This window comes from Rhinoderma darwinii, chromosome 7 (assembly GCF_050947455.1).
Source record: "Rhinoderma darwinii isolate aRhiDar2 chromosome 7, aRhiDar2.hap1, whole genome shotgun sequence".
NCBI classification, from domain to species: Eukaryota; Metazoa; Chordata; class Amphibia; order Anura; family Rhinodermatidae; genus Rhinoderma; species Rhinoderma darwinii.
This window is the reverse complement of record NC_134693.1, coordinates 127,370,500-127,397,199: the sequence shown is the minus strand read 5'-3', so window position 1 is coordinate 127,397,199 and position 26,700 is coordinate 127,370,500. Positions and strand designations below refer to the sequence as shown.

The 26,700-nt window shown below is 40.8% G+C and overlaps 1 long non-coding RNA gene across 1 annotated transcript in view; it reads left to right on the top strand.

Annotated features, from left to right (window-relative positions):
• LOC142657375 (uncharacterized) overlaps positions 1-25,929 on the top strand; it is a 99,879-nt gene extending 73,950 nt beyond the window's left edge. Inside the window, exons 2-3 of the long non-coding RNA XR_012849912.1 lie at positions 25,438-25,526; positions 25,842-25,929. This is a non-coding gene — a long non-coding RNA (uncharacterized LOC142657375). The remainder of the gene's footprint in view (positions 1-25,437; positions 25,527-25,841) is intronic.
• The last annotated feature ends 771 nt before the right edge of the window (positions 25,930-26,700 follow it).

The window sequence follows — 26,700 nt, the reverse complement described above, 5'->3', positions numbered from 1 at the left end:
TATCAGTATATGTAGTATGCCATTATATCTCTAGAGGGTGTATTATATACATATCGATAGAACCTATAGGATTGAGAGGTTTGGACGTAGATGCGGTATTTATTTTGACTTCTCAAAGAACAAATATAGGAGTTACGGGAAACAATACGGCAAGGGGACATATGACATGTCTGCATTGCATTTGTTTTACCCACTAGTGAGGTGGGGATGGGCATTTATAGAATGGCCACCAGCCACACCTTGAACTCCATTTCTAACAACAATACTTAAAACTCTGGTGTGAACAGGGCTGTACCGCTGCGCTTATGCCTCTCTCCTCTTTGGATGCCCTGTTGGGACATTCATTTGAATGTATTCACACTCTCCATTGATAAAGCCTTATCTTAGATTGGGAGCTATATAGTCCCCATTATGGTATGATTCGGTTATTTAAGATATATATACACATACCTTTTGATATAACCCTAAACAAATGGGACTTTTCCCTATTTAAAGATGTCCGCATCGCGTCTGCGCTTCATTGCGCATGCGCGAATGCATACCGGATATCCGCAATATTTAGAACATGGCAATATTCCAACGCATGCGCAATAGCGTTTTTTCGCTTACCGCTATGGCGGCGCCGTGATAGCACGTCCTTTGAGGTGATTTTCAATTTTAATTTGTTTTTATGTTTCACACATGATTCACACACATGTGAACACTACTCTTAATTGGATACTTTAACTGTATTGTGAGTTATATGCACATTAACTGTTGCTTATCCATCTTACTTTGACACTATATGTTTAATTCTGATGTGTCACTTTTTATTATATATTTATTACGCTATTTTTTTGTTGCTGTTATATACTTTTTCTTTGATTATGTTTGATTCACACACTTGATTGTCACTATGTTATATACTTGGAATGTATCACATGTTATTTGCTTGAGAAAGGCTCTAGAGGACAGAGCTGAAACGTTGCACAGGGGGCAATAAAAGTACCCTATTTTCACATTTACTGCGGAGTGCTGCCTATTTTTTGAATATTATCAAGTTTGGAGCGTGGTCTGTTCCTGAGGATTTGCACCCACCATACACCGGTGCTGCTAGATATATTTGTTTATCTAGATAGATAGATAGATAGATAGATAGATAGATAGATAGATAGATAGATAGATAGATAGATAGATAGATAGGTGATAGAGAGACGGAAAGATAGATATTGCAGTGTTATTTGGACATCTCACATCGATGTTATTTGGGCCAACTTATCGTGTAGCAGTCATGATAAAATCGAAATCGCAAGAGATCCTTAGGTTGGCAGTAAGTTAATGAAAACTGGACTGAGGTCTTTTTTGTAATTTTGGTAGTTCATGCTTTGTGTCTGCATGACAGCTGTGACAATTTCTGTCAGTAAGGTTCATTTACAAACCATAAAGTATGTACACCCGCATGATTCTTTAGCACATATTCCTCTGCCTGCTACATTTCAAGTTGCATAGACTTTATTAGGGTCTACTTGTCATTCATTAAGGAGTGGTTGAAATGATGGACCTTCCTTGACCCTTCACTGCATTCAGTATGATGTGGACAATTACGATCTATGAAATACTGTTTTTCTTCGCTTTGTGTTTTCAATTTAAATAGTTGTAAAATTCAGATTAATTTCATTATATATTTTTAAAGTGGTAGCTAAATGAAAAATTCTGGCTGCCTCTAGCCACCACTAGGGGGAGCTTACTGAAGACAGATTTATACAGCGCCTATTAAGGTCAACAATTTATCTTCAGTAAGCAAATAAACTCCCCCCCCCCCCCAGTGGTGGCTGTACGCAGACAGATTTCTATCTTTAAAGGACCTAAAAAAACGTAACAAGAGCAGTAAAATGGATAAACAAAAAATACAATACTCATCTGTTTAATCCCCCACTCCAGCACCGACACTCAACAGGTCCCCACTATTCTCTGTTGACTTGTCTTGCTAAGACAATGTGCAATTCATGCATATGACCTGGCTTCAGCGGTTTTGTGCCTTTTTTAATAGAATCACAGCCAGGGACGTATTTGGAGTTGATGCTACCCTAGGCACATTTAGTGCTGATGTTCCCAATAACGCAGCTTTTCCACCGTAAAAAACTCAACATGTGCTAATTGTTGCAGGTTTTACCTCCCAATGAATTCAATGGGAAAAACCTGCAACAAACAACCAGTGATCCGGCAGCATACTGTAACTTGACAAGCTGCAGATTTAAAAAAAAAAACACACCACATTGTGACAGTCCCCAATTTATGAACGTTTTTTCGGTGGGTTATTTATGCAACGTGTGGATGAGATTTGTTCAAATCCCATCCACTCTGCTGCTACTGAATTACACTGCAGATTTGTCGCAATGAAATCCGTTGCAGAAAATCTGCAGTGTTTAAGCTACGGGTGAACTTACCCTAAAATAATTGCTCAGTACTACCCCATTAACATTCCCTCCCCTGACCCCCACATGAACACTGGGGCCTATTTCCATTATTATTGTTCAGGTCACAGTTTATTATTTTTTAGAAGAAAAAAAAAACGCTCCTTCATCGGCCCCCATTTCCGACTGGAGCAAATTAAACCCCACTTATAAATCAGTACATTGTCTTACTTTTAAAAGTAAGCTAATGAACTGAGATAATCTGGGACCATGCAATGTAAACTAACAGATGACAGTTTGTCACGGCTTACTTTACTGTCACAGACCCAGGATGATAATGGTTTTGCTTTTTTACTTACTAGTGTTACTAAGGTTTTGTTTGTTTATTGTGTTTTTTTACAGGTTTGGTCGTTGGACTACGTCGGATTCGAGGACTACTTCGATGACGGCCTTTTTATTTTCAATTAATTGGTTAATGAGGGTTGTGTGGGAGTTTTATTTCAATAAAATATTTTTTCTGTGTTGGTGTTTTTTTTTTTATTTCATTACTACTGCCTTAGTAATGGCGGCTGTCTGATAAACAGCGTCCATTACTAAGGCGGGGCTTAGTGTTCGCGGGTGAAGAGGCTAACCCTAACCCCTCATTATTACCCCGGTACCCACCGCCACCAGGGTTGCTGGGAATATCCGGTTACAACCCAGTGAAGTGATGGTCGGGTACTGGGGCGGCTGCAGGCTGGTATTATTAGGCTGGGAAAGACCAAAAGCAATGGGCCTTCCCACCCCGGTAATGCTAGGCTGCGGCTGCTTTATTGTATCTGGCTGGTTATGAAAAGTGTTGTTGTTTTCAATTATTATTAATTTTTTTTTTTTAAAACGATGTGGTGTCTGCCATTCACTACTATGGGAGTTACGGAAACAGCGTAGCTCAGCGAGCTACTCTGTTTCTGTAATTTATGGCCGTAAATCACACTTTTCCGCTACAACACATAGCAGTAGAACGGGGTTTAGGAGACCCTGTTCTAGAGATACACTACCGTTCAAAAGTTTAGGGTCACTTCGAAATTAATCAGAAATACACTCTATACATTGTTAATGTGCTAAATGACTATTCTAGCTGCAAACGTTTGGTTTTTAATGCAATATCTACTTAGGTGTATAGAGGCCCATTTCCAGAAACCATCACTCCAGTGTTCTAATGGTACATTGTGTTTGCTAACTGTGTTAGAAGGCTAATGGATGATTAGAAAACACTTGAAAACCCTTGTGCAATTATGTTAGCACCGCTGTAAACAGTTTTGCTGTTTAGAGTACCTTCCTTTGAGCTAGTTGAGAATCTGGAGCATTACATTTGTGGGTTCGATTAAACTCTCCAAATGGCTAGAAAAAGAGAGCTTTCATGTGAAACTCGACAGTCTATTCTTGTTCTTAGAAATGAAGGCTATTCCATGCGAGAAATTGACAAGAAACTGAAGATTTCCTACAACGGTGTGTACTACTCCCTTCAGAGGACAGCACAAACAGGCTCTAACCAGAGTAGAAAGAGAAGTGGGAGGCCCCGCTGCACAACTGAGCAACAAGACAAGTACATTAGAGTTTGAGAAATAGACGCCTCACAGGTCCTCAACTGGCAGCTTCATTAAATAGTACCCGCAAAATGCCAGTGTCAACGTCTACAGTGAAGAGGCGACTCTGCGATGCTGGCCTTCAGGGCAGAGTGGCAAAGAAAAAGCCATATCTGAGACTGGCTAATAAAAGGAAAAGATTAATATGGGCAAAAGCACACAGACATTGGACAGAGGAAGATTGGAAAAAAGTGTTATGGACAGACGAATCGAAGTTTGAGGTGTTTGGATCACACAGAAGAACATTTGTGAGACGCAGAACAACTGAAAAGATGCTGGAAGAGTGCCTGACACCATCTGTCAAGCATGGTGGAGGTAACGTGATGGTCTGGGGTTGCTTTGGTGCTGGTAAAGTGGGAGATTTGTACAAGGTAAAAGGGATTTTGAATAAGGAAGGCTATCACTCCATTTTGCAACGCCATGCCATACCCTGTGGACAGTGCTTGATTGGAGCCAATTTCATTCTACAACAGGACAATGACCCAAAGCACACCTCCAAATTATGCAAGAACTATGTAGGGAAGAAGCAGGCAGCTGGTATTCTATCTGTAATGGAGTGGCCAGCGCAGTCACCAGATCTCAACCCCATAGAGCTGTTGTGGGACCAGCTTGACCGTATGGTACGCAAGAAGTGCCCATCAAGCCAATCCAACTTGTGGGAGGGGCTTCTGGAAGCATGGGGTGAAATTTCTCCCGATTACATCAGCAAATTAACAGCTAGAATGCCAAAGGTCTGCAATGCTGTAATTGCTGCAAATGGAGCATTCTTTGATGAAAGCAAAGTTTGAAGGCGAAAATTATTATTTCAAATAAAAATCATTATTTCTAACCTTGTCAATGTCTTGACTATATTTTCTAGTCATTTTGCAACTCATTTGATAAATATAAGTGTGAGTTTTCATGGAAAACACAAAATTGTCTGGGTGACCCCAAACTTTTGAACGGTAGTGTAGGTGCGGGTCCCAAATGTCTATCTGACATTCTTGACATATCTTGTGGATATGTTATAAATGTCTCTGATCGAAAAACCCCTTTAAGAAAAACAAAACAAAAAAAATGATCCTGCAGCCGCCGCCCTCCTCCTGCTGGACGCCCTAGGCACTGCACCCCTAGTACCTAGTAGCAAATACAGCCCTGATCACAGCTGAGGCCAATAATTGGCTGCAACGATCATGTGCAAGAATGGCACGTCATATCTGCAGGTAAGTCAACAGAGATTGGTGGGGACACGAACTGGTGATTCCCAGACAACCCCTTTAATCAATGGCTGAGAGAAGGAAAGCATTATAAGAGAAAAACTGACCTCCAACCCCTGAAAATATATAAAAGTAAATGAATCAGGACATCAATTTTGGCCTATTTAGTTAAAAAACATTAAAACAAAAATAAATGATGAAACAATAGATAAACTTTAACTTTTCCAATGCCCGGGGCAGTATAAGAGAAATATTTTTGAGTGGCATTATCCTTTAATAGCTGTAGAGAACTTCTTGCTTCTTGCTGCATATTTAACTGTAGGTGGTTTCCCTCTTGGATCCCCATGTATTGGCTAGAATAAAGAGCCGCATTCAAAGGTTGAGATCCATTGATGTCGATTGGCACCCTGTCATGCATTGTCTTAAAGAGGAGCTGCCGGTGATGGGACCACCATTGTCATTGCAAGCTGGCTCCAAATTATAAGAAGAGGTTGTTTGAACCAGGCAATGCCTTCAATGATAATCAACTGGTAAGGATCAAGACCTTAGGCCCAGAGCATGTTATTTTCCAGTAATGGTGGCGTCATATAGTGGTCACTCATGGAAATTGGATAAATATAATTGGTTTGTAAGAATGCTTGGTTTCATAAACACCTGATCAAAATGTAAAATGATGGCTGCCCAAGTTTACCAAGAATAGACTGTAGTAGTAGGGGGGTTATGGTTTTTAGGGTGGAGTTACCTTTTAAGGGAACATATTTTATAACATTTATTCCATTGCTCCTAACCTCTTGTGACTCTACAACACAGAGCCATGAGGGGAATAAAAGGTTTTGCGAAATTCATATCTCAAAAAATTCCCATATGCAAATAGACCAGCTAATGTTTCTGCTTGATATATGTGGTGGGCCTGTTGTCACACTTATTTTGGCAGATATTTCTATTGAATTTCTGGGATGTAGTTGCCAAATCGAAGACACAAGTGTTCACATTGTGAAATTTCCTGTCTTTTCATGTGCTGGCAAGACACTGGTGAGTCTGAGATTTATTCTAGAAAGACATTCCGACCCATGCGTCTCTGCCAGGAACACGACAAACATGGAAAATTAAGCCGCCAGCACATAAGGAAGAACATGTTACAGCTACTACAATGTGAGTCCTGCTGGAGGTAGTGGTTGTATATGTTACCCACACACATAGCTCTGAGGTGGACGTATCTACATCATCCTCTAAAGTCCTGTCCTATTGGTCACACTTTGTTTTTGACTTATCAAAAGTTTTGTTCCCCTTGTCACTTTATTTCAGTACAGGGTGCCCAAAAATAGAAGAACCTCCAATGGTTGAGCAACGAGGTCCTTGTGTTCCAGAGGTGTGATTGAGGCCAAGAAGAGTAACATCAAGGGTGGTCTATTCCATTGCAAAGCCTGAGGCAGTTTCTGAGAATACATAACTCCCATCTTTTTACATAGACTTATGTAATACATTTATTACTGCAAATAATATTTAAAAATTCTAGTATTAAAAAAAAGGGTTTAGCTGACTAGAAGCGTTACTGTAGTTAAAGAGGACCTGTCATCTGCCCAAAAAACTGCAGCTGACATATCAGTTGGATTGCAGGTGCCTCACAGATTCAGCCACTTTTTTTTTTTCTTCTAGCCCCCACCATTGCTGAGATATCGGTGCCGTTACTTTTGGTGCCTGATATATAAATAAGGCCATTGACTGTCAAGAGGGCGGGTAACACCTGTCACTCGATAATCGGAAACCGCCCACTTGACAGTCACATATGAGGCACCAAAACTAATGGCACCAATATCTCAGCAATGGTGGGGGCTAGAAGAAGAAAAATAAAAAGCATCAGAATCTGTGAGATGCCTGCAATCTAACTGAGATGTCAACTGCTGTTTTTTTGGCAGGTGACAGGTCCTCTTTAAAAAGGACCTGTCACTAGGTCCTACAAGGTGAGTTAGTAGTCACCTAATACCGCTGTGTCTTTCCTGTACTTGTGTGTCCCCCTGTTGCTGAGCTATGGACCCCTCTTTATTTAGCAACCAATATGTAAATGACGCGTTGTCTAGCCAAGAGTGATTGGCCGCCAGCGATTCTCAATGGGCGGAGCTGCCACTGAGCTTCTGACGCTGACCTATCAACGTGAAGCTGTTTCCTAAAGACAGTCCTAGGCCAGCGTCATCACGTGAGTCAGTCTTTAGCCAGCGTGGTCTCACGCGATGATGCTGGCCTAGGACTGTCAATAGGGAACAGCCTGATGCTGACAGGTCAGCATCAGAGGCTCAGTGGTAGCTCCGCCCATTGAGAATCGCTGAGTAATCTCTACAGAATAGAAAGGATCAGTCTATTATGAATGGTGGATCCTGTATTATCTATATAGAGGTGTTACCTATCCTTGTAATCCTGCCAGTAATAATAATGAGATGACTGCTGAGAAGTGATCTCTACAGAACAGGAAGGGTCACTCTATTGTGAGGCTCAGTGGCCAGAGTGAAAACTGCAAGATTTTAGAATTTTTTCTTTAATACAGATGACAGATAAAAAATATGTTAAACATAAAAATTTTATTAAAAAAATAGGTAATTTTATTGTGCATTCAATTACCCAATTTCTGCAGGATTATACACGTACACTAACTCACCAGGGTTTGCCATATTACATTCCACGGTGCATTGAGGTCACTTTGACCAATCATTTCCCTAAAACAGAGAGTTCTGCCACATCTGGAGATTTGTATATTTTTTTCGTTTTATTTGGACGTAACATAGGCTTTGAGTTAAGGGATGGATCAATGCTTTGTCCAATCTTAATACAGCTGTGTTTAATGTTTATACCTTTAGGCTGTTACAGCAAATGCTGGACTATACGTTTCCAGACTAGCAGCACTGATCTAGAAACATATCATAGGATCAAAAAATGTCAAATATTATTTTTAAAGTGACGAGGACAGTTTCAGACTTTGAAGTTATTTTTTAGGTCTCGCATTAAAATAAACCTACTGACAAATTGCAGCACAACAACACATAGTCATGGTTAGTCTTTATTAACCTCTTACAATTATACGAGGCTGTCCACATGGCAGGAAATGTTGACGTCCTCCAAAAATATGAACAATTACTGTATAAAGTTAATGTTTTATGGAACAATAGTATGCATTTTCAATGAGAATCTAGATTTAGATAGATAGATAGAAGATAAATAGATATGAGAAAGATGATACATACAGTGAAGGAAATAAGTATTTGGTCCCTTGCTGATTTTGGAAGTTTGCCCACTGTCAAAGACATGAACAGTCTAGAATTTTTAGGCTAGGTTAATTTTACCAGTGAGAGATAGATTATATAAAAAAAAAAACCTGAAAATCACATAGTCAAAATTATATATATATCTATTTGCATTGTGCACAGAGAAATAAGTATTTGATCCCTTTGGCAAACAAGACTTAATACTTGGTGGCAAAACCCTTGTTGGCAAGCACAGCAGTCAGACATTTTTTGTAGTTGATGATGAGGTTTGCACACATGTTAGATGGAATTTTGGCCCACTCCTCTTTGCAGATCATCTGTAAATCATTAAGATTTCGAGGCTGTCGCTTGGCAACTCGGATCTTCAGCTCCCTCCATTAGTTTTCGATGGGATTAAGGTCTGCAGACTGGCTAGTCCACTCCATGACCTTAATATGCTTCTTTTTGAGCCACTCCTTTGTTGCCTTGGCTGTATGTTTCGGGTCATTGTCATGCTGGAAGACCCAGCCACGAGCCATTTTTAATGTCCTGGTGGAGGGAAGGAGGTTGTCACTCAGGATTTGACGGTACATGGCTCCATCCATTCTCCCATTGATGCGGTGAAGTAGTCCTGTGGCCTTAGCAGAGAAACACCCCCAAAACATAATGTTTCCACCTCCATGCTTGACAGTGGGGACGGTGTTCTTTGGGTCATAGGCAGCATTTCTCTTCCTCCAAACACGGCGAGTAGAGTTAATGCCAAAGAGCTCAATTTTAGTCTCATCTGACCACAGCACCTTCTCCCAATCACTCTCAGAATCATCCAGATGTTCATTTGCAAACTTCAGACGGGCCTGTACATGTGCCTTCTTGATCAGGGGGACCTTGCAGGCACTGCAGGATTTTAATCCATTACGGCGTAATGTGTTACCAATGGTTTTCTTGGTGACTGTGGTCCCAGCTGCCTTGAGATCATTAACAAGTTCCCCCCGTGTAGTTTTCGGCTGAGCTCTCACCTTCCTCAGGATCAAGGATACCCCACGAGGTGAGATTTTGCATGGAGCCCCAAATCAATGTCGATTGACAGTCATTTTGTATGTCTTCCATTTTCTTACTATTGCACCAACAGTTGTCTCCTTCTCACCCAGCGTCTTACTTATGGTTTTGTAGCCCATTCCAGCCTTGTGCAGGTCTATGATCTTGTCCCTGACATCCTTAGAAAGCTCTTTGGTCTTGCCCATGTTGTAGAGGTTACAGTCAGACCGATTAATTGAGTCTGTGGACAGGAGTCTTTTATACAGGTGACCATGTAAGACAGCTGTCTTTAATGCAGGCACCAAGTTGATTTGGAGCGTGTAACTGGTCTGGAGGAGGCTGAACTCTTAATGGTTGGTAGGGGATCAAATACTTATTTCTCTGTGCACAATGCAAATAAATATATATATAATTTTGACTATGTGATTTTCTGTTTTTTTTAAAATATAATCTATCTCTCACTGGTAAAATTAACCTAGCATAAAAATTCTAGACTGTTCATGACTTTGACAGTGGGCAAACTTATAAAATCAGCAAGGGATCAAATACTTATTTCCTTCACTGTAGATATGTGATAGATAGATAGATAGATAGATAGATAGATAGATAGATAGATAGATAGATAGATAGATAGATAGATAGATAGATAGATATGTGTCCAAAAATAGGCAGCACTCCAAGTCAAAGTGAAAAAATATAGCTTTTAATAGCCCTCGTGCAACGTTTCGGCTCTACATAGGGAGCCTTTTTCAAGCAATGCTAGAGCCGAAACGTTGCATGGGGGCTATTAAAAGCTATATTTTTTCACTTTGACTTGGAGTGCTGCCTATTTTTGGACACATATTGGAAGATTTGGAGTCTTGATCGGGTTCCCAAGGCACACACTCATACATATTCTAAGCTGGTGCTGATGGACGGTGGACTAAGATTACAAACAATACAATATCCAATTGTTGATCCTCCCATTTTGCCCTGGGTGATTATAATTAGTTTAATGCTGGTTCCTACCATCCCCAAGTATATGTAGGTTTAGTCCCTGTTCTGGGGGTACAAGCAGCGTAGGGACCCACCTTATAGAGGTTGCCTTGTTGTGGCAGGTGGGCTCACACAATTTGATAAAAATGTGCGCTAAGAACCTCCCTATTGTAAGTAGATATATGTTTAGGTGGCATTAGTGTTCGCAGAGTGCTGTCACCATGTTTGGATATTGTCTCACTATAGACATCACCATTTATATGGGGGCTGGTTTTGCTTAGGGAAACCACGGTAAGATGCTTGGATGGAAATGTAGTATTACATCTAGTACTACATTAATCTGAATGGCCATCAATGTAATACATAAGCAGCTCAAGTCTGCCAATGCAGAAGCCATTCTTACAGAGCAGCTTTTCGTTCTGGCCCATAGGGCATGGTCTAAGGAGGGGGGGCCCTCTATGACATCCATATGCCAATATGCCCTGGACTTCATGATACATTCTCTTTAAAATGGACAATTGTGGCGAGATCTTTAAGATGTTCGGAGGAAGCTAACATCTGATTTTGTTCTCCGTTTTAAATTTTTGCTGCTCGTTGTAGTAGTTTTTGATATATTTTGGAAATTTAAAGGTCTTTTTTTTTAGTACATTACACTAAGTGCGCTTTTCAAATGTTTTTCATGTATCTGAGCCAGTAACACATTACATATGTAATAAAAATTCACAGCTGTAGAGTAATAATAAAAAATATATAGCATATGAAAAATATTGATTGGGCAGGGAAAAGATGATTCCTGCTGGGAGCAATGCCTTCAGATTGATTGAAAATTGCAAAGTTAAGAATTTAGATGGAATAGCTAGTGAAAAGAAGAACCCTCTATACTCATTGCAAGGAAGGTTGGCTAAATAAAGCTGATGATAAATGTGGCCAATTCATGGATGGAATTACAAAAGAACAATATAACATTCAACCAGAGGTATAAGGAAGCTTCTGGGCCCCAGTTCAAAGTCTTTAAAAGGGCCCCCACCAACCAAGTGCCATTTATAATACTGCTGTCCACTTATGTGGCAGAGGGGCCTTTGCACCATGGCCAAAAACTACAGCTACCCCTCCTCAGCAATAGCTACACCCCTGCATTTCACATCTTTATCATCATATTTATTCTTTATAGAGAAAGTGATGACACACTGTATTATGCAGTGGTGAGAAAAGACTTATTAGTGTCCCTATATCAAACCTATCCCAGTTATTAGGGGGGAGAGGTCATCTATTAACCAGAGTGGAGAGCAGCTACAGTGCGCATCTCTCGCCCTGAAGGACCCGGCATGTCTGTTCATTATATGGACAGCCTATTTATTTCACTGAGCACTATGTAATGCTTCATTTTTCCTGTGGGGGCACTGTAGGGGCATTGAAACCTTTCTCACAGATTACAGCTGATTGCTGGGAGATGCTCAGTTTATCAACAATGGAAAATTAATTGTCCAAAGTAGACATCCTCTTTAAGGCCTAGTCATCATCACCATCTATATCACCATCTACTCAGTTATCTGATGGTGGGTGTCAACTACTAATTTCTGCCATTACAGTTGTAACAGTCACCGCTCCCTACGGCCGCCATATATTTACCTCTCTACGGTGTCCTCTGGCTCCTGACTGTTGCCGCAGCCCTCCGTCACTCTGGTCTGGTAGTGCTCTCCATCGTCACCGCTCTTCTCCTGAACTTTCTAGTGCGTGTGTTGTCCCTCCCGATGTTAAAATGCCAGTGCGCCTAATTAACCACCCAGGTTTTCCAGGGTATAAAGGGACCTCTCCCTGGTTTAATCATTGCCTGAGCAATTTAATTCCTCCTACTGTAGCTTGCTAGTGATATCCTGCTGATCGTTTGTTTGGTCTTCTTGTGATTGACCTTTGCCTGTACCTTTGACTATCCTTGTCTGCCACCTTCCCTGACTCCTTGATAGTGACCAGTAATGAACCTCTGCCACCTTCCCTGACCATTTGCTTGAACAACTGTGAGTGATTATTTGCCACCTTCCCTGATCTTTGCTATACCTGACCCTGAATACTGTCAGCTGATTTAGTACTAGGCCTGTTTACGATGGCAGTCCCCAAGGGGGCTATTCTGGCGGTAGCGAGCTGGGGTTCCCCAGCAGCAAATTCCAGATCCCTGTATAGGGTCACAGGTTGAATACCTGGGATCCCCTTAGACTCCGCTCCCTGGTTTCGCCCTATGTCAAATCCCTTTGTGACAAAGTGCGTTCATACCATCCTCTGCAGGCCTTGTGACAGTCTCTCTCTATCCTCGGGCCCCGTAACAACAGTGTCTAGTCTATATAGGTTGTCATCAGGTTTTCCAAATTTCCTAAATCTGAAGTAACATCCCTTGCTCCTCCTCTCCTACTACTCTGACTGTGAAATTGGATATTTAAACCAGCCACCAGACACATGACTATTTGGCTGTCCTACCAGGGGCGTTGCTAGGGTCTTAAAAGATTAGGGACACAAGACACATGTTAACCCCCCCCCCCCCCCCCGAAAAAAGAAGAGTGAAAATATATCTCAGAGACAGCATATCTATAAAACTACGGCCACTATACACCCACCCCCCTGTAGATAGTTCTACACACAGCCCTAGTATATATTGCTACACACCCCCTGTATATAGTGCTACACACACCTCTGTATATAGTGCTACGTACACACCCCTGTAGATAGTTCAACACACACCCCCTTTGTAGATAGCGCCCCACACATTTAATCCTCACTCACTGACAGACGCATGATATCTACAAAGCTGATTTCCTTTGCTTGGATTTTTTTCTAAATCATATTCTCTTGAGCATTATTATTGTTTGGTTTTACTGCTCACTTTGACACATTTATGGCACTAAATTGCCTTTAAATTGAATTACCAATCGTGAAACATGACCGAAAATAAAATAGTCTGCAGTGCTGTAACAAGGGATTTTTCAAACCATTAACCAGATAAATGATTCTCACTAAGCGTTTTTTTTATTTGATGTTCTGAGGAATCGTGCTGAATTTACAAGAACACTATTATGGTTTTCTTTTTTTTAAGCATTTGATATGCTGTTCTATCCATGGACACTGTACTATTTTGTGCCCTGACTTCCACATAAGCATGCGTGTTAGGCTCAATTGGGCAAGTGTGTTACTTCATTGGGAGGAAGTGTATAAGAGACTTCTATATACCTGGCGCCGCTTATCTATAGATGAAACAGTTGGTTAAAGCTTAAAGGGAATGTGTCGCTAGAAATTATAATTTATTTTTTGAGTTAAACAATAATTTGAGTGATTACACATGGTTTTAATTTTTTTAATTTTTGCACAAGTAAGGAAATATTATAAATTAGATTCTAATTTATAACATCTCCATGTGATGGCCACTAGAGGGAGCAGTTCCCAAAATTGCAGCATGGTCACTGTGGTAAAGCAACCTCATTGATTTATGCTTCAAATTTGGGGTGGACACACTCGCTCTAGTGTCCTCACACAATCCCCCCTCCCGTATTCTGGCTAGTGCCAGGAGAAGGAAGGGTTTGAATGTCTTCAAACCTCCTACACTGTGTGCCGCCATTTTCTGACCAACTGCACAGTGTAGGAGGATAAGATACAGGGCTCAGCAGACAGTATCACACAAACATACACAAACATAATACACATGTACATAAATTACCTGCTCCTGCCGCCACCTCCGCTGGTCTACGCTCCTCTTCCTTGCGCCTTCGCTTCGTTGAACATATGGCCGGAAGCCGCAGCCGGAAGTCGTCATCTTACTGTCCGGCAGCGGCTTCAGGTCCACATGAAAATGGCGCTAGATTTTGCTCTACGAACGAGCTTCGTTTTGGTCTGTGTGGGAGCAGCGCATGCGTCGTTCCCACACAGACGGCGCACAAATTTGAGAATGGAACGGCTCCCGTTCGCATTCTCTATGGGGTTTTATGTGCCATATTCCATCTCTGTATGTGTCGTTAATCAACACATACAGAGATGGAAAAAAAATGGCAGTCCCCATAGAGAAGTAAATCTAAGAAAAAAACTAAAAAGCCATACATGAGAACAGAATTTAATAACATTTTTGAAAATATTATATTAAAAGCAATATGATAAAAAAAAAATCATGACACCTTCCCTTTAAGGGCATGTTTACACGCAGAGTTTTCAGGCGTATTTACGGGGGTAAACGCCTCGAAATACGCCTCGAAAAACGCTAGCTAAACGACTACAACATCTGGTCATTGAATTCATTGGGAAAAACAGAATTTAGTTCAGATGGGGTGTTTTTTTACACTGTTATTTTAAAAAACGGCATGTAAAAAGACGCCTTGTAAAAAAGAAGGAGCGTGTCACTTCTTGAGCCGTTTTTGGAGCTGTTTTTTATTGTGTCAATGGAAAAACAGCTCCAAAAGTGGCTCCAAAAAAGCCTCAAAAAACATTTTCGGCTACAAAAATGGCTGAAAATCAGAGACTGTTTTCCCTTGAAAACAGCTCCGTCATTTTCAGCCATCTTTGATTGTGCGTGTGAACATACCCTAATTATTACATCTTGGAAAAGCCCTATATCTGTCGTCTTCTCCATCCATATTGTCATCAATGGTCATCCCATGTATGGACACCTCTACTATAACATATGTCATGTAGATTTATCAGAGAATGAACGCTCTAAGACAAGGGATGAGAAGGGAACATTCTGTTATATAGGAGAACATCGGGACACATTGAATGTCTAAGGCTTTTCTTTAAGAAGGATTAAGTAGAATTTGCCACATGCTAAGACATGAGAGGATAACCATAGCTTCTTTTTGTAGTAAGTGTCCAAGCATATGATGTCAGCCCCGCCACATGTGGTAAATAAGCCTCGGACAAATGAGCTTTCATGTCTTAACACACAATGTTTACCAGGCTTTGGGCTATGGGATCGTAATCATCTATGTACACAATTAATGACGGCAACTTCTGACAGAGCGGTTAAGTTTGAAGTTTCTGAAAAATTGTGTTAATTCTCCTGTGAATGTCCAGTCATTTACATGGAATATGCTTAGCTAAACGAAAGGTTTATAGCACGTGACTAAGAAATATATTAAACTTGCTAGACACTATTGTCTGTCTAGGATCATTGCATGCCAAGTGTCTGGAAACGATGAGGTTACCGTGAAGAGGGTCTCACAGGTCATTATAGACAGCTTGGTTTTATGAAAGGTATGCATGTGGCCGGGTTCACACACCTTTACTGCGTTATTCATGGCGTTTTTGTTGCCGTTTTTCACAGCACTTTTTCAAGGTCAAAAATGCTGCGGCCAGATGATAACTAAACTTTTAAAAAAAACTTTTGAGATGTCAAAGTGACACGTCGGAAGTTTTGATTGGTTGGGTTCCGAGATCTGAGACCACCACCGATCTCTAAAATGAAGCAGCAGAAGTGCCGTGCTGCTTAGTTTCTGATCATTTTTTCTCGGAAAGCAGAGCAACGGTGTACGGGCTCAATAGGAAGTCTATGACTCCGTACACTGCCCGCTCGACTTTCCGAGGAAAACCGATTAGAAACTAAGAGGCACAGCACTCAGCCGAGCGCTTCTGTGGCTTGTTTTAGGGGTCCTTGCAGGTCTCAGTGTTCAGATCCCCACCAACCAAAACTTCTGTCACTATGACATGTCAAAAGTTTTTTCAAAGTTTAGTTACTTTTTAAAGTCTATAGGTAAATATTAAAAAGCCTACATACACAGTGTTTTGGTTTGTGGTGTTTTGGTGCCTTTTTTTTCACAATGCAGAATGTTCTGGGTATGGCTTTTCTTCTGGCACTTTTGCGATAGACTTCTGTATGGGACTTTACAATCACCAGAAAAATCACAGGTACAAAATGTTCCAAAATAGAAAAAAACTCACCAAAAATGCTTTTAAAAAGCGCCAAGAAAAACACCTTTTACGTCATTTAAACGCTAAAAAGTAGTGTGTGTGTGTGTGTGTGTGTGTGTGTCTGTGTGTCTGTGTGTGTGTGCGTGTGTGTGTGTGTGTGTGAAGACTTTAGACAAGTTTTATCTTATGAAGATCTATGAAAAGTTTGGTTTACTGGCACTGTAGTGGGTCCGGGTTTTGCGGCCATAGGACAACCATGTAAAACTGGCCTTATCCCTATTTTGCAGATGATGGCCCTGCTTCTTATATACCTGAGAAAACGCCGGGTACTGTGATACCCCATAATTCACACGTAGGCTATGGGGCCCTTGGAGAGATGGGGCCCAGCCCTAGTTTATTCCTTTGCTACTGGGTGGCGAAAACCTGTGAATGTGTCCCATCTCCAGAGAAACTTTTTGGTTAGCAGGCAAGGAGGTAGGGTATTACCCAAAGGTCATGGAAAGGGGGTAGAAAGGGAAACAAAACTGGGTGGTAAAATAAATGGGGGGCAACTTTGATATTTTCTTTGGGGCCCCTCTTTTCTATGTACGCCTCTGCCTTTTCCTACTAATACGGTTTGGATCTTGGTAATCTGCTTGCCTAAGGTCTAAGTATGTGTGATACTTCAGTGCCTTGGTGAATGGGTAACATAGGTGGAACTGAGGCAAGAAAAACATAAAAAAGTGGCTGCTGATAGCAATGGACATCTTGTAGTCATCTAGCCAAGTCATCTTGCGCTTCTACTCCACGGGAGTATTCTGTCCTCTCTGGGCTCGCCTTAGGACACCTGCATTATGGTTTGACAGGTGTACCGCCCAGGTGTAGCACTAAAGGAGAAAGCAATACTAAGCCTGGCTCGGAATGGAGTAGTACATTAGCCAAAATAATAATAATAATAAAAATAATTAGCACATACTCATTAACAAAGTCAAACTGATTTGGATCAAGATACAGGGCAAGTCAGTAATCCAAACGGGGTACATGGAGTTCACAATAGAATAGCAACCCTGGTCAAACACACAGTAAATGATGAGCAGGGATAAACAGGTCACAGGGTATTAACAACTATACCTGGTGCCAGACAGATGCCACAGGCAAATATGGTGCTATACTCTCTAATTAGCGGCCATTGGCATTGCACCTGCGCCATCTGGCTGGGTCCTGAGAACAAAACAGCGGCGGCCCGGACCTGCAGACATGGTGGCAGAGTTTATAATGACCACTCCATGGATGGGCTGAGCTTGATAGGTAGCACCAAAATGAGGTGCTGGATCACCTTCTACATCTCTGAACTACACAGAACAATGAAGTCGTGACGTTGCCATTCAAACCTAACTCTATGAGAAGAGTATAAATTATCATAGTATAATCTCATTTTAGTGCTGCCCCCTATCTGTAGTAACCTTATAAATGTCTATTTCACCTGTATGGTAAACACAGTCCTGTATATAGACTTATCAGCTAGAGCGATGATGATGATGAGGGTCAGTGACATGATGCTTCTGGTATGTGACAACTCTGAGTGACCTTAAGAACACGGTTGTAAACCGTAAAGTACAACTCAGGGGTTGTGAGGGCAGATATTAGACTTTCAAGATTATATGTTTACTTAGAATTCCAATGAATTACATGGTCCATAAACCAATTGACCAAACATAACACATTAGGCTGATGTATCCCAATCTCTTCTTTTTATATCCCGTAGGACTGCCTTAGCGAAGACAGTCAATTAATCCATTCAGGTTGTACACAAGGAGTCATACATATAATCAAAAGGCGCCACTTTGGAATCCATGTGTCCAAATCTAACGCTACTGCCCTATAGGCTGGCAGAAGTTCTGCAACTTTCTAATATACTTTGTGTACCAATTTCTCACCATTTTTAAGATCTCTGTTTGCTGTGAGTGAATATAAACATTCTTTTTTTAATCCAAAACCTGTAAAAACCTACTTCTTCTCACAGCTGACAGTTTGCTACTATTGTTTCCAGTCTAGGCAATTTCTATGGTGAGTTAAACAGTCTGGACTCCAGGCTGATACATTTGATCTAAACTGATACATTGCATTTCCAGGGTGCTCTGTACACTATAGGTCCTCAACACTACAGGCACTAACAAAACGGCGGCATGTTACCGTGATGTACAGGAGAAGTTACCAAAATAATGCTCCCTCTCTGACATCACTTCCTGCTCTGCAGCAATTGGCTGAAACAGCAACTCACAGACTTCCTGCTCTGGCCGCCCCCTGCATATAATTTCAATAATGCCTCAAAGTAGCACTTAGTCCTTGCAGCACCGTGGCGCAGTGGATAGCACAGTTCTTCTACAGTTCTGGCATCCTAATGGATTCAAATGTGACCAAGAGCAACATCTGTATGGAGTTTACATGTTCTCCTGTGATTACATGAATTTCCTTCGGTTTCCTACCACACTCCAAAACATATTGATAGGTTTGTTTGCTTCCTATGAAATTGACTGTAGTGCATGTATGTGGCTGACATAGGGAAGACATTGAGAGCCCTATTGAATACAGGAAACAAAATGAGTAACGCATATCTCTGTACAGCACTACAGAATATGTTGGCACTTTTTTAAGTTAAAGGAGAAAAATTAAATTCAGAGTTAACCAAAATCTCTAAATGGAATCAGGTGTGTTACTCAGACTTAGCACTCGGTGGGTGCTGGTTTTCATTAAAGAGATGCAGCTGGTATACACCGTGTTCCAAATTATTATGCACATTGAATTTAAGTGTCATAAACATTTAATAATTACTTTTTCAATGAAACTCATGGATGGTATTGTGTCTTAGGGCTCTTTGGATCATTGTAATTAATCTCAGACACCTGTGATAATTAGTTTGCCAGGTGTGCCCAATCAAAGGAAAACTACTTAAGAAGGATGTTCCACATTATTAAGCAGGCCACAGGTTTCAAGCAATATGGGAAAGAAAAAGGATTTCTCTGCTGACGAAAAGGGTGAAATAGTGCAATACCTTGGACAAGGTATGAAAACATTGGATATTTCAAGAAAACTTAGGCGTGATCATCGTACTGTGAAAAGATTTGTGGCTGATTCAGAACACAGACGGGTTAGTTCAGATAAAGACATGAGGAAGGTTTCTGCCAGACAAATTAATAGGATTAGGAGAGCAGCTGCTAAAATGACATTGCAAAGCAGCAAACAGGTATTTGAAGCCGCTGGTGCCTCTGGAGTCCCGCGAACCTCAAGGTGTAGGATCCTCCAGAGGTTTGTAAGTGTGCATAAAGCTATTATTAGGCTACCCCTAAACAATGCTCACAAGCAGAAACGGTTGCAGTGGGCTCAGAAATACATGAAGACTAATTTTAAAACCGTGTCGTTTACTGATGAGTGGTGTGCAACCCTGGATGGTCCAGATGGATGGAGTAGTGGATGGTTGGTGAAAGGCCACCATGTCCCAACAAGGCTGCGACATCAGCAAGGAGGTGGCGGAGTCATGTTTTGGGCTGGAATCATGGGGAGAGAGCTGGTAGGCCCCTTTAGGGTCCCTGACGGTGTGAAAATTACCTCTGCAAAGTACGTAGAGTTTATGACTGACCACTTTCTTCTGTGGTACAAAAAGAAGAACCGTGCCTTCCGTAGCAAAATTATCTTCATGCATGACAATGCACCATCTCATGCTGCAAAGAATACCTCTGTGTCACTGGCTGCTATGGGCATAAAAGGAGAGAAACTCATGGTGTGGCCCCCATGTTCCCCTGACCTCAACCCTATTGAGAACCTTTGGAGCATCCTCAAGCAAAATATCTATGAGGGTGGGAGGCCGTTCACATCAAAACAGAAGCTCTGGGAGGCTATTCTGACATCCTGCAAAGATATTCAAGCAGAAACTGTCCAAATACTCACAAATTCAATGGATGCAAGAATTGTGAAGGTGATATCAGAGAAGGGGTCCTATGTTAACATGTAACTTGGCCTGTTAAGTTTTTTTTGATTGAAAGAGCTTTTGATTTCTGTAAATATGACCTCCTGATGCTGCAAATTCAACAAATTACCATTTTAGTTTTCTTTACAACCTTTAAGATGTTTTGATCTCTGTTGTGCATAATAATGTGAAACAGTGCATTTTGAGTTTTTTACTTCTAAAAAAAACCTGTTATCATTAGGATATTTGTTCAATAAAATTTGCATTATACTTCAACGGTTGATGGCTTGAAGATTATATTGACTGTCATTTGCGTCGACTATTTAGGAAAATAAGCGAAAAATAACATTTGCATAATAATTTGGAACGCGGTGTAGAGTCTTACAGGCAATGCTCTATGGGAAAAAGTATGCAAATTAGCTCTCCTAGAGAAGAAGGAAATCATCTCTCTAGTGCCACCTACTGTCGAGGGGCAGAACAGCTGTCAACAGATGGGTTTCTCTTCCTTTTGGAGAGATTCTGGCTTGGCTTAAGATTTGTTTCAAGCCTCTTCTATGGGTCGGAAATCGACTTACAAGGAAACTCCATCCAATAGTTGACAATGGAGAGATGGTTTTCCTTCTTCTGGAGGAAAGCGGTTTTTCGTACTAAGCGCTTAGGCACCCATCTCCTGAACACCCACCCATATCGCCTCCAACATGTCTCAATGTTTTGTGTTGTTTTTTCAAAATGGAAAACTCCTTTAACTCCCTGTCCTAAAACAAGTAAAACAGATAATGATAAGATTTTTTAGGGCCTTAGAAATAGGATCTGCCTTAACACTGAGACTCTTAGCCTATCAGTAGGAGGTAGCCTCATGAATATCTACTTACTGGATGAAGGTGCAGGTTTCTGCTATTTCCACAACAGTTCCTTCCTCTGCCCCGGCCATGACCTACCGAAAGGATTAGCGGCATCATCCTGAGGGCGCAGCAATCTCCAAAGACAGCTCACAAAATGCCAAATTATCCTCTTGCTTTACTTGTATTGATTTGACATCTGAGACTGGTGACTGCTTCAGCTTACTGCAATGCTCAGGGGATACTTGATAGCGGAGAACTTACTTTACTTTATAACTTCCCACATAACTTATTACACATTAGTTTACCATCTACATCTCTCAGTCTAAAAGTGAAAAGTGGCAAATAAAAGTGATGTAAAAGCTAGGATAATAGGACGATGGGCATCTGATGAGATACCTTCTCGGTGTATCCTTAGCTTCTGGCCCACATATCAATCTTTATTTAGAGATCTAAATATATAATCATGGCTGGCTGTACGCAGGTCAATTTCACATGATGTTCTACAGGAAGAGTCGGACTTTATGATAAGCTGTGGCTTCTATGGTTACTTGACCCTCTTGCCATCTGGACCAGTGACAACTATCACAGTCTTTCTGATCATGCAGAACATTAATACCCTTGGCCTGAAAGATAGATGAACACCTTCCTAGAGACGTAACTCGAAGCTGCTGGGCTCTAATGCAAAATCGGTAACAGGGCCCCCATCTGGATACATTTTTAGGGTCTTTTCTGGGGGTCTGAATTCATTTTTGTGTTGAGTTTGGGGTCTGAAATTATTTTGGGGCATTGTCTGGGGTCTGCTTTATTTAGGGGTTTGGGTCTGCATTCATTTTTTTTGCTTGAAGAAGGGGTCCAAATTCATTTTGTGGTTCTCGTAGTGAAACTGCCAGACAATGATGACTTATTTGTGCGCTAGTTTCCTTTAATAAAAATTTTAATTACCAGGAGCCCCCACCCAAATTTTTGCCCAGGGGCCTCCACTAACCTTGATCCATCCCTGGCTGCTGTACAGTCTATACATGCAGTTTTGCCATACACATGGACCCTCAGGACTTTGAGGTGTTTTTAAACAAATGATGAATATAACATTGCACCCATTATATGTCACAGACAGGAGACATTTTGGGGATACCTGCTGATTAAGGTGCATTGATGGGCAGCTGATAACTACTTATATGTGGCAAGTATAGCACCTTACTTATGTCTCAGATATGTAAAGAAACTGGATAGCATACAGTATTTGGCTAATAGGTTCTGATGCACTTAAGGCCAAGGCAAAATGCACCCTTCCCCCTCCAAGCGTGGCAATGTCCCTCATGTGAGTCCAATAGGTCAGAGCGTCAGCAGGGGTCCAATGGTTTAATGCTCCAGTCACTGAGGTTAAGTGGTCGTTTAAATGTTTGCTGTACCCTTCTCTGCAATCTGGAAATCTCATAACAAAATCAAAGAATATCCTCAAGTTATTATCATTTACTGACTTATATAATGCTATATTTGCAAAATCCAAAGTGTATAAGAACGCTCCCATGGTTGTGTTGGATGAAAATAATCTTTGATGACGATAGATAGATAGATCATAGATAGATAGATAGATAGAGAGAGAGAGAGAGAGAGACAGACAGACAGACAGACAGACAGACAGACAGACAGACAGACAGATAGATAGATAGATAGATAGATAGATAGATAGATAGATAGATAGATAGATAGATAGATAGATAGATAAATAGATAGATAGATAGATATGAGATAGATAGATAGATAGATAGATAGATAGATAGATAGATAGATAGATAGATAGATAGATAGATAGATAGATAGATAGATAGATAGATAGATAGATATGAGATAGATAGATATGAGATAGATAGATATTAGATAGATAGATAGATAGATAGATAGATAGATAGATAGATAGATAGATAGATAGATAGATAGATAGATAGATAGATAGATAGATAGATAGATAGATAGATAGATAGATAGATAGATAGATATGAGATAGATAGATAGATATGAGATAGATAGATAGATAGATAGATAGATAGATAGATAGATAGATAGATAGATAGATAGATAGATAGATAGATAGATAGATAGATAGATAGATAGATATGAGATAGATAGATATGAGATAGATAGATAGATAGATAGATAGATAGATAGATAGATAGATAGATAGATAGATAGATAGATAGATAGATAGATAGATAGATAGATAGATAGATAGATAGATAGATAGATAGATAGATGATAGATAGATAGATAGATAGATAGATAGATAGATAGATAGATAGATAGATAGATAGATAGATAGATAGATAGATAGATAGATATCCCCTTGGGACAGTAGACTGTTACCGGTCTGTAGTTTTTCTGACTACTATGTGACAATTTAATGACTCGCCTGCAGGTCTTCCTTTTTAACATTTTAGGTGGATTCCTGACAGCTCTTTAGTCCCCTGTGAATGTAGGGACAGTCCAGCATACATCCTATTCCTCTCCCTCGGAAATGCCTCGCCTGTCACAGCACAGGACATTGGGTAACCGGGACATGACTAGGAATCATAGTAATATTTAATATTTTTTAGCTATGTGAATCAATTTTGTTTCTTTCTAGCTACTGCATATTACAGTGTAAGAATACACATCCGTCCTGTCCTGCTGATTTCCTCAGGAAGTTTGTAATTCTTGAAAATGTGTCTGAGAAAAGAGTGTCATGGCATACTAAGGGTAAATTCACATAAACACTGCGGATTTTCCGCAACGGATTTTGTTGCGGAAAATCTGCAGCATTATAGAGTAGCAGCAAAGTGGATGGAATTAGAACAAATCTCATCCACATACTATTCCGGAAATGATGAGCAGAAAGTACACTCAGAAATTTACCTGTTGTGCGTTATTTTTATCCGCAGCATCTCAATTGTATTGGCGTAATCGCTGTTTATTTGTTGTGGGTTTTCCCCATTGAATTCAAAGGAGAGGCAGAATTTTGCATACGTTTTTGCAGCAGAAAAGCAGCGATTCCGCTGAAAAAAAAACGCAACTCAGAAAGAAAAAAACCATATACAGAATTCTGTGTCTCTTCGTCTGGGCCGGCCTCCTGGGATGACGTTTCAGCCCATGTGATTGACGGCTGTGGTTACATGGGATGAAACGTCATCCCAGGACGCCGGGCTGCAGGACGACGGAGGGATGCGCCGCCATGGCTACGTAAGTATGAATCTTTTTTTCTTTGAGTGCAGTTTTCTGTCGAAAAACTGCACCACAATTTGGTGAGGTTTTTTCATCCAGAATTCCCTGTGGTGCACAGGGCGGATACTCTATGTGCTTTTACCGCCCTGTGTGAACATACCCTTAAGGGGGGTTTCTCATCAATACAAACCATTTTTAATTGCAGCGGCCGCTACTGGGCAAGTGTAGTATCACATGCTGGACATTCAAATTAATGGCCAACTATGTAATACATGGATTAGCTAGAGCTGCTCTTTGTTATTGGCTCACATCTTTGGCTAACAGAGGAGGGTCCTGATTAGGGATCCCCTCTATGACATCCATATATCCTAATAGAACGTAAAGAAAGTGGTTGACATTATGAGGCAATCCCTTTCATACCAAATTTTAAGCATACAGTTGGGGTATCTGTTATATTCCTAGAAAAAAAATGGTATACTTAACTGTATGCAAAAAAACATAGCAATTTTATGCCATTGCATTTCTTGTAAAAACATGTATACAATAGCGTGGAGAGATCAATAGATAGATAGATATTAGATAGATATGAATGAGATAGATAGATAGATAGATAGATAGATAGATAGATAGATAGATAGATAGATAGATAGATGGATGGATGGATGGATGGATGGATGGATGGATGGATGGATGGATGGATGGATAGATAGATAGATAGATAGATAGATAGATAGATAGATAGATAGATAGATAGATAGATAGATAGATAGATAGATAGATAGATAGATAGATAGATAGATAGATAGATGGATAGATAGAACTTCCTTTAGTCCAGTACTCAATAATTCAGAAAGTCTGATAATCCGGCTCTTGTTTCCAGTAGAGTCCAGTAATAAAGAAGACAACGTAGAGGGGATCAATTTGGGCATTCCTCTTATTAAAAACCAAGTTACCTTTCTTAAAAAAGGTTTTCATTGACCATCTGATAATCCAGAATATTTGATAATGCAGCACCTGTCAAGTTTCATTGATTAAAAATAATTTTACTATATATGTATATTTATCTTTATATGTATCGTTGATTAATCGCAATATACTGACATCAAGAACTTATAAACTCCAGTATCAGGATCATGAGGCACCAGAAGGGAAGAGGTGCCTAGAGGAGAAGGGGCACCTATCCGGTAGTGGAGGCAAAAAGGCCTGGAAATGGTAAGTACATAGGGGGTCTGGTTCGGGGTCTGATTTTTTTTTCTCTTGGTCTGGTCTGGGGTGTAATTTAATAAAGGAGTTTGGTTGGCAGTCTGAATGCATTTGAAGCTCTGATTTGGGGTGTAAAATAATTTAGGGGTCAGAATTAATGTAGGGATGTGTGTTAATTTTGATCTCTGGTTGGGAGTCTGAATTAATTTTGGGGTCTGATTGTGGTATGTACTTATTTAGGGGTCTGATTTGGGGTCTGAATTAATTTAGGGGTCTGGTCGGGGCTCTGAATTAAGTTTGTCATCTGGTCTGGTGTCTACACAGGTGCCACATGTGAGGAGAAGGTGGACTTGATCCGGGCATGCTGCGGTGGTGGAAGATCGTAGAGCCTGCAGGAGCCAGAAGCAGCGGCCAGCACTGTAAATTGGTGAGTGACTCTGCTTTGTAAAAGCTCCCACAGACACAGGGTCCCATGCCACCTTTCTCCCCCCTGACCCTCCACAGACTCTATGTCAGGTTGTCACCCCTGGCCCTCCCCTGCCGCCCGCATCTTTCCACTACCTTAGCCTTCTCCCCCCTCATAGAGTTCCTGCCCATCTATTCTCTCCCCTTTGTCCCCTGACAGAGCCGCTGTCCACCTACTGTCTCTGTTCTGCCCCTCCACAGACCAAAGCCAGTTTGCATCTCACCCCTGCCCCCCTTACGCCACTTTCCTTTGCCACCACCCATTCCCGGTAATGGGGGCACACAGACGCCTTGACTAAATGGGGTCCAAAAATTTCAGATGGTGGCCCTGATTATTGTTTCAGTGCTTCGGCCCACTAGGGATCCTCTGTTACTCTGCTGAGCAGTCCAACCCTGTCCTTTTTTGTCTGTGTCAATATTGCCAATAAGCTAAATGAATCCAAAAATGTGCTTATTTTGCTAATAATTAGGACTAGATTTATAACAACTGATCGTCATCCAATGTATATGAGTCAATTTTTCTCATTTTTAGCTGTGAGTGCTTATTCTCTAACAATGCAGCATCGCACCATGACTTCAAAGGGAAATATTATCTTATTTGGGACCTCAGCCACTTTTTTTTTTGCTAATTGTTGACTGCAATTTGGAAACAGCTTTGGCCAAAACTATATAAAACAAATATAAAGGAAAACATCGCTAAATAAGCACATTCATGTTT